This window comes from Cololabis saira, chromosome 11, assembly GCF_033807715.1.
Source record: "Cololabis saira isolate AMF1-May2022 chromosome 11, fColSai1.1, whole genome shotgun sequence".
NCBI classification, from domain to species: Eukaryota; Metazoa; Chordata; class Actinopteri; order Beloniformes; family Belonidae; genus Cololabis; species Cololabis saira.
Genome location: NC_084597.1, coordinates 24,102,913 through 24,113,241, shown reverse-complemented (window position 1 = coordinate 24,113,241; position 10,329 = coordinate 24,102,913).

Sequence of the window (10,329 nt, the reverse complement as noted above, 5' to 3'; positions counted from 1 at the left end):
CTTACTGTATCTTCCAACATCTTGATTTGATTTCTTGGTCCCGGGTTGTTTTTCTCAGTTTCACAATGAAGAAACTATTTCTGTTATTTTCTGCTCCTTGTGCAACAACCAAGTTTGTGTCAGTCTCAAAACACCTTCATTTACTAAGTGAAGAGACTTAGAAAATATGTTCAGACATCTGCAGTATCATATGACAGAAGAAAAGCGGTAAGATCTTGGTAATCCTGTCTTATTAGTACACAACAGATGATCAAGTGAACACAAAGAGGAAAATTACACATCTAGAAACAAATTATCATGTTTTCAGGTTGCTGCAATTGGATGCATGACTGAGTTCTCTTACTCTTGATTTCTTTGTTTTTGTTGAAGGTAAGGTAAATAATTATAGCCATAGCAGCAAGCGCTTTTATGAGGACACAGTGCACCCTACTGTACATATAGCAATACTACAGTTCAAGAAGAGTTTTGGACAATATTCTTAAATGATTGTGCCCAAAAATCTGAATCACTGAAATCAAGTGATTCGTTTTACCCCATAGATTTGAGGCACATTAAATATCTTTATTTCTGAAACTGTAAATACACAGTCATCAAACCTTCAGTGGTTTTTGATTGTCATCCCAGAGTTGGGACAAGCCAACGGTGTGCAAAACATTTAACACAACTGCAAAAAATGGTGTACATATCTTAGGCTGTCTTGCACAAATAAAAGAGTAAACATTTTCTGTTGTTCTGGTTGCCTAACAGTAAAGAAAGTCTAAGGTCAGCAGGAAGTTATGTGGCATCGTGATAGCAATCTTAACGTAAAACAGGATTTCAGTCTTCTAATTTCCTTCCAACACATTTATTCTCTGTTCCTACTGCAGCTGACTGGAAAAAGAAAGCAGATCATTGATTTGGCATATAGTGGGTGCCTTTTTATCATCCATCCTCCCTGACAAAAGCCTTCCTATCTATCTGGACTTGGGACCACCGTTATGATGGTTGAGACGAAAAACGTGCAACATCGAGTTTATTGTCCTACCCAGGGACACCTTGGCATATGATCTGTGCTGGAGATTGATCAGGGGACCCACTACATCACAGGACTATACACAACTAGGGCCAAAACGTCTTCTTACCTCTGTCAGTCTCTTTAATGCAGAGACATTTTGAAAAGTTAGTAGGAACGTAAATTGTCAAGCATTAACCACTTTTTTTGAACATTGGATACAAGTGGGATACAACACAACTTGCAGAGACATGATTTTAGAGCACTAGAAGGAATTCCAACAGAAACTGGATCACTTGTAACTTGCAAACCAGTTCTGCATATTCAACATACACAAAGAGACAAGGCAGTTTCTATCACGATGCTCAGCAGCACTTCAAATAGTTTTCTAAAGTACTTTGTTTTAAAATAAAGGATTTTTAAAATAAATAAATAAATAAGTAAATAAATAAATAAATAAAAATAAATGCTGTTCCAAAATAATGTTATTACTACTTTTAAAGTCCCATTGATTTGATAGCAATGACATTTAGTGTTGTCAGAGTTTAGTGATGTGAAAACATTATTTTTTCTCTCACACTTACAGTTTCATTCTTCTTTTGATCTCATGAAAGTTGCCACTTGAAAGCTGTTTCCCTTGTCAGCAAATAAGAGTGGGCGAGTCATATATAGGTGTGGTGAGTAGCAAGAATATCAGATGGAAACTAGCTACGACTGAATCCTACTGAGCTGGCGTCCACATTAGTCACTTCAAATGTTTATGTGGCCAAAAGTAACGTCAAAGCTGCACATATCAAATTAGTTAAAAATCTAATTCTCAGCAGGACTCTTTAAAATGTTAATGAAAGCATAATCATTCAATGTTCAAGTAAAAATTTGTACAAAGACATAAATACCAAAACATTGTTTGGTTGATTGTTTGCTTTATCTTAAAGATAATATGGCTTGTTGTGCTGTTAACTGAAAAATACAATGGCCCAAACAACATATAAAGAAATAAAGCAGCAAATAATCTGTTAAACAAGGCAAGGCTCTTGTTAAAGGCACATTCCAGAGTTAAAACAATCCCATAAAAAAGCACAACACTTCCATAAAAAGAGTTAGTGATGTGTAAAATAAGAATAGGACAATAGGAAACTGTTCAAGGCTATGAACTCTCCTCCTGTTACATCTCTTGACAGCCGTTTAAGTGACAACTTGAACAGATTTACAACAAGCAGCAAGAAACGGATGGAGATTCTTATAGAAACAGTCATCTTCGTACATTTTTGTACAAAATTTGAATAAAAAATTACAGTAGTTTGTCTTGAGGGGCACATTTTTTACCGCAAACACATGTTCAGTCCTAACTCAAAACTGATTAACTTCAAATCATTTCATTTTATATGTTTTTGCCAAGCTAAATGTTGTGTCTGTGTCAAATGTAAACAGAGTTATTGCATACCGTTTGCAATATTCAAAGAGAACTTGATCCAGTATATGTGGACTCTTCTGACACTGGTCAAAACTGCACCAGACCCTTTAAAAATCTTAAAAACATTTGCAAAAACGTCAGATATTCTCAGACACTCCTCAAATCCTTTCTAAAAATGTACCAGGGCTTAATATGCTTTTATATTTTTGTATTTTTTTTTAATTTCATTTATGACAAGCTAAAATACAGATGCCTGATATATTAATTAGTATTTAAACAATAGTTTATTTCACAAAATATCAGTTGGCCAGAGGGGGCATGTATAGCCCAGGACTGTGTGCATGTTTTTGTGAGGGTAGCTCACATTGCTACCCAAGGGAACACGGGGAGAACATGCCAACTCCACACAGAAAAGCCCTTTTGCCAACCCCACCCAGGGTGTGGGCACCGAAGTCATGGGGGAACTAACACGCACTTCAGCACCCACAGCGCCCACAGCGCCCACAGTGTCCCCAGCGGGAAATGAACCCAGGACCTTCTTGCTGTGAGACGGCTGCACTACCAGCTGCGCCACCGTGCCCCCATTATAATTACATTTATAATGAATTACAAGTTGCGACTACATCTGTGAAGAGCAGCATGTTTTTTTGTTACTTGAACCCTTTAAAATAGTCTGGATTCTCTGACTATGTTAAATTGTTTCCAGAGGAAAAACATAAAGCTGGCTAAGAATAAAATCAAACTTAAAGCGATAGCAAAACTAAAATGTCACAAAGAAGCTGTGGAAAGAAAACATGTGCGGCCGCCTGCTGTAAGGAAAAAGCCCGCGAGGAGTCAATTAGACACTGATGTCGTGAAAAAAGCTTAAGATACAACCTCTGAAGATAAAGTTACATTGTTCTGAGGCATTTTCAGCTTACCGCCCTGTCGACTCATCAGTCAATGAAATTCCTAATTTCTGCTGTCTCTGTCAGTCCTGCTCCTGTCCCGTCACAAAGCGTTGCCCTGGAGCTGTTGAGGTGTGTTGTGGCTTGCTACAGGACGGGATAGCGCAGGAATCTTTGGTTGAACTTGTCCAAATCATATTTCAGAATGTAGCAGTTAACATTTCTTTGTCTCATATGTCCCCAGCAGCTGTGTCGTATGTGAGTGATAGAAAGATATTTGACTTCAGTTAATTCATAAAGCATTTTTTTAAGTCTAGTTTCAAAAGTTCATAAGATTCTGTGCAACTTCCTAACACACATTTGCACCATTCTCCTCAACTTAACTTTGAATCAGTGCCAACTGTGAGTAACAGCCTAGATCACAAACTTCAGTAACTGACAGACTCACTCACTGGGTGCAGTTTTACGCATTCATCTTGGATTGAGAAGCCTGTGTTTACTTTGAACCGATGAACCGTAATTCGGCAGCCATATGAACAGTAAATCTTCCAACAAAGAGTTGCAACCCATGATGACATTTGTTTTTTTAAAAAGAAAGAAAATTACAAAATTCTCTGAGAATTTCCTCTGAGCTGAGATGAGAGCTTTAAAAAGATAAATTATTCAATTAAAAAAGGATCTCAGTCCTTAAGAGAGCTCCTAAAATCAGAACCTGCCAGAAATAGAGAGAGGAAAACAACACAACCTGATCTCACAGAAATCCGTGAAATGCCCACGACCTCTTACCACTATTTTCCGTGGTACCAACACGGAAAGTGATATAATTCCGTGTGTGCACCACGGATATTGAACCATGCAAAGTCAATGGGATCCGTGGTTGTGATATATACACGGATTATGACATTATTATTATTTATATATTATTCTTTGTTATAGTGGCTAGATTATGCGTTTTTGTCGCGCAAGGTACTGTTTGTTACTGTTAGTTTGTAAAAGCATGTTTTTAACGCTGTTTTAGCAGTGTTTTATTAAAAATTAATACCTTGCGCCACAAAAACGCATAATCTAGCCACTATAACAAAGAATATTATATAGATAATAATAATGTCATAATCCGTGTATATATCACGATCATGGAACCCATTGAATTTGCATAGTACTGTATCTGTGGTGCTCCCATTAAAACCTCATTAAAACACTGCTAAAACAGCGTTAAAAACATGCTTTTACAAACTAACAGTAACAAACAGTACCTTGCGCGACAAAAACGCATAATCTAGCCACTATAACAAAGAATAATATATAAATAGACAACAACAGTGTGAGTTCTCCTGAATTTCTTTCACACTTGATTGAGTGAAAGGATTTAAATGTTTGTGGGCTCTATTCATCACTGCTTGATGGAAGATTTCCACACCCGTGAACATCACCGCTTTTTAAAATTTGCTAGAAATTGATTAAAGCTAAGCAACTCTTTTTTTCTCTGGTAATACTAAAACATCTAATGCTGTTAACGAATGATATGTCTTTAGTGGTCAGTTTCCTGGCTTTTATTATTATGAGTTGATTTATAGCTCTGATCTTCAGCTTCAAGGAAGATTAGCCATTTTAAGCTCTTAGAGTCCTCCGAGAGGTTTGAACACTTCAGTAACACTGTTTGAGATGTACTTTTCTTGTTTTCTCTTCCATTATTACTTTTTTGAATGTGGTCTTCACCTCCGCCATGATGTAAGTTGTTTGTGGTCTAAATTACACCCAACAAATCCTGCTGACATGCCTCAAGACCAATTTCCTGTTCTTTTTTGGTTGCTAAAATCTGGTTGTGGCTCATCAGGTATCAATGCTCATGCACTCTTCCTGTCTTCTTCCAATTGGCTGAATTTTATGCACTCTACCACACTTTATCTTTAAAATAGTGTTAGTATTAAAGAACTGTAAAGGGAATAATCCGCCCTCTTTTCTCTGTCCTCTTCTGTTTGCTATGTCTCCTTTTAATCAAACACAACACATTGTACACTCATTCACATACAGTACACTACAACACATCACACAGTCATCCAACTGCACTGTCTTGTCGTTTCTTTCCTGCTCTTTCATGTAACACTCTTTCCTGGAATTTCACATCCCACCGTCTGTGATTTATTTTTATTTTTATTCCAGTGATCAATAAAATATGGCTAGACTCTCAAGAGGGTTGGTGAAGGAAACACACTTACGCACACACACACACACACACACACACGGACACACAAAAAACCCCTCTGTTGCAAGATTAAAATGTGTATATACTTGATAATAACCTTTAATATGCAGACAACGGCAGGGGGTAAAATAAAATGAATAGATACATAAATAATGTTAGTATGCTTAGTTGAAATAATCATACATAGTTGCTTGTATTGGTGTAGCACCTTTTCCAGATTGTAAGCTGCCTTGTAAGTGATGACATCTGTGATAGGCATGAACATGTATCCTCATTCACACGACCAGTTTGTTCCACGCTGTAGCCCCGGCTCTGCTGTGCTCTGTGTGCTGTGCTCCATAACATTCAATTTACCTCTATTCCAGCTTATAGGAGTTAAAAAAGGGATGAAATTAATACTATTTGAATTGTCAATGCTGAAAGGTGTAAGGAGAGTGGGTGCAGACCCCATGTAGAGGTTGAAATCAGTCCATCAGAGGGATGGTGAGGGACAGTGGTCTAGCACTAACGCTCAGGCCCGCTGTCAGAACATCTGACTTCTGAGCTATGAAAGGACTTAAAAGAGCATAGTAATACTTATTTCAAAGATAACACAGCTTGTTCTGCTGTCAACTGCACTAATAGACCAGTGCAACCAGTTTAATTTAGCCTGGAAAAGGTTCAGGGTGAAGTTTAGCAAAGCACCTTGAAGTAGCTGGCTCCACTCCGGATCAAAGGCTGCTGGTCCAGCTTACCAGAAGACACCAGCGGCTGTGCTGGCGGCTGTGCAACCAATGGACAGGTGTAAATAATTAGCCTAAGCAAAGAGCAAAAACTGAGCCAAAATGTCTAGAAAAGCATCAAAGTGCCAGATGAATCAAAGACAACACACTACTCTAGACTGCTTGTCTTTAGTATTCGCATTAACGCATTAATCAAACCTGATAATGCAGGATATGGATACTGGGAAGATATCTTGGTTGAACGAGGATTTCTCCTCATGATTTTTCACAGAATGCTACTGAAAAAAATCGTAAATGTCCTTATAATCAAGATACAAAATCAAATTATTTGTCTTCAATTCCACAACAATTCAATAATAATTATAGGTATTATAACATTTAAAAAATACTTTATAGAGATAATCTAATTAAAGACCACAGTCTGATGACTAGCAACAGGCATAACTTTGACACAGTACATATATCAGACACATGCTAACCCTAAAGTAGATTACCAGATGGATTGGAAAACCAGGCCACGTTTGGTACTGTATATCGTGTGAGGCATGATACATTGTTTGCACATGCAAACCCACTGAGGCTCTGTTATTTTTTACTAAATGGGTTCTTTACATGCTTTTCACTCATTCAGCCTTCTTAAAAAGAAGTCCAAGTCAAGCCGCAGGATCCCTCCTAAGAGAAGACGTTTAATCTCCAGCTTGGGATGGAAGTTTAAATGAGCTGTGTGGAACAGGAGAAGACAGCAAACTTTCCTCTCACAGGCCTAATAGTCTCCAACATCAACAGCACTTCATATACAACCACCGCTTGACAGATTAGAGAGACGGCTTGCCACAAACACACACAGATGCACACCAGTAAACATGCAAGTGGATTCCTAGCATATGCAGCACTGCACCAGCAACATATGATACATATGAATACATCTGCACATTATGGCCTTATAAGTAATGCACCAATCCACCCTTATGGACACACATATATATAAGCGCTTCCTTTGTGTTGACAGCAACACAGGTGGGAGTATAACAGCAGCCTGGCGTGCAGTCGCTCCATCTTTGGAGCTTCACATCGCATTTACAGGCGTTTTTCTTTCCAGGAGATTTAAGATAGCTTCATAAATAATAATCTCCGTAAAACATGATAGCTATGACACAGGAGATATAAGCATCATTTGAAGTGGTAACATTGATTGTAAGGAGTTTTATATGAACATGACACAACACAAACTTAGAATATGTTGTGTATGAATGCAGTTGCTGTTGCAAAATAGATTCTATGTTTTTAAACATAATTCTGATTTGCAGCCAGTTCTGTTAGACTGCTAAAACAAAACATAGAACAGAAAAGTGTTTAGTCTATCAGTGATTATAATTCTTCAGGTTTTGTTGAAACAAAGGAAGACTGGCTGGGATGAATTAAACTCTTGTACTCCTACTGACTCTGTTTCAGATTTTCCCTGGTGTTCCTCTCAAGTTTCTTTTTCGTTCTTGTTGTGGGGTCTCTTCGTCTTAAGTATGGTATTCAACAAATGTAAAGCAGCTCAACTGGATTGAGATCATGTGACCGGCTCTGCTAGTCATGACATTCCACACCCTTGACCGTGAAAAATGTCTGATATGATAAAATGTTGCTCAAATAGTTGCGGTGAATCTCACCAAGACACTGTTAAACGTTTATACAGTTGGCCTGTGCTGCCTAAAATAAAACAAAAACACAATATTGGTGAAATGTTGGATCCTATATTTAACAGAGCCAACTCTTCCAAATCATTTTAGGTGTCTTCACTCAATAACTTGCTTAACTGTTGCAGTTGTGTTAGAGGGTCAATAATCAGTCAATAATCACAAATACCTGATTATTCTCATCATGACACCATTCATTTTAAGTGGGAGACAGCTCACTACTTCTGGCTAACCAGTCAATCACACACAGAATAGGGTCTGATTTTGTACTATACTGAAATATTGACCTCCTGAAAAAAGGGATTTCCTTTGGTGGTAGCATATTTCTCTAGAAAATCTGAACATATGCTTATACATCAATGGTATCTTTCCTCATATGGATGTCATCTGATGCACCATCATAGAAAGCTTGAGCTGATAACAGCCAAGATAAGCCTCTTCATCTCTGGGAAATCTAACATGAAAATAATGAAACACAGACATACAACATCCATGAACTGTTCTTCTCTCTTAACTTTTTAAAATGTTTAGTCTTCTCTCGCTTTTTTCTCAATTTTTTATCCATCTGTCTGTGGCTGTTTACGCATTTCGGTTTGTTTCAACTTTTTAAATACATTTAAGTTGCTAAGTGAAGATTTGCACTAGTGTCTCTTAACTAAATGTTCACTTTAATTGACATCTTACATAATTTAGGTATATGTTGTATTTTGTAGGACCTTTTTAGATAACAGGATTTCTTTCTAGAAATGGGATTTGTACTCCAATTCTTTCTACACTTTTTTCATTTCAAATATATTTAATTTAATTTAATTTAATTTAATTTAATTTAATTTAATTTAATTTAATTTAATTTAATTTAATTTAATTTAATTTAATTTAATTTAATTTTATTTTATTTTATTTTATTTGCAATTTAAATTATGACTTTGAATTAGGATCTGTTTCCTTTCTAGGAATATTCAGACTAGCTGTTATGTTATTTCAGAGTGTCCTTAAAAAATAGTTTTGGGTTTTATTTAATTCCAACTGTGACTGACAAGAATGTAATTTTCAGGGGGATAAATGTATTTATAGATTTTAAATGTGGATACATTATATGTTTAAAGAACTTTCTAGAGGGCATACATTTTACCTTGAGAATGGTTAACCATGATTTCCTCGGCTTGCAACTTGTGATAAGTGATGATAGATAAGTTATATACGATCTCTATTTCTGACTGGTATAAGCAAGGAGAGGCACAATATGTTCCATTTATCCAATTTTTGGCTTTAGCTTCATATATTGAGCAATAAAAGGTTGAAGCAGTTGCTCAAGTGCATTTGCAACTAATGCCCGGGGGATTTTCAGCTGTATGGCTCGGTGAGTCAATACTGGTTGGACAGTTTGTCAGAAGAATGGGGTTCAACATTAAATGCAATCTGCCACCTTGTCTTGAGCTGGTGGAAAACGTTGTCTATAAAAGCTCCTTTTCAGACATGAAGTACTTCAAATTAATGTCTTCATTATTCTGTTAAAGCAAAAATATTCAGTCAATGACATATGCTACTTTTGCATTAATGTTCAGCATTTCTTCACTGAGACATACGGGTGGCTTTTAACCTCTCAGGCTGCCAAAGAAAGCAACTGATTTGTCAAATGATAAGCCAGCGGCGGTAGGCTCGCAGTAGGAAATGTAAAGGAGACCAATGTGTACCACTTATTGACTTTGTAAAGTGGTGGTGGTTGTGGGTGTGTGCGGGTGTGTGCATGTTTTATCTTTTCACTGTGCTCCATTTTGATGTATTCCCCATTAAGGCCTGAATACCGGTGCATTATTGGTATAAATCTAAGGGTGGCTGGTTTATCTGCAGAGTTCCAAACTCTGCCTGACCTGCCCATCGCAAAAAATGCATGGCTTCTTTCAGCGTCATAGGCTGTGAATAAATAAAGCAGATATAGTCATATTATCTCATAAAAATGGGAATGTGAAAAAAGTCCATTACCATTGGTGAGCACTAAGTGCTCGCTCTCTGACTCCAACAGACTCCCAATCAGAAAAAAAATACATCAGTAAGTATTTTCTTCTTTAGTTAGATAATCAAAAGAACATAGCATTTCGGGTTCTGCAGCATTTTGCATGGCAACCACCAAAGCTTTAGGCTTAATAATGGCACAAACCATAAATCAATGGGTTCAGAATGGCAATCAATCTTTTGTTTACAGTCAACGTTCTTTGTAACAGCTGACACTCAAGATGTGCTAGCTGATAGTTACTAATGCAGTGGATGCCCAATGTAGAAGCACAATTGGTCACTTTTTACTTCCAACTGCTGTGACATTGGCTACAAACAAAGGTTTGTCACTTGTTAGATAAGCAGCTAATAATGCGCCAATTTATGACAAGCAGCTACTGCATTTGTGTGCTGTGCCAAATTGTTAGCAAAAGA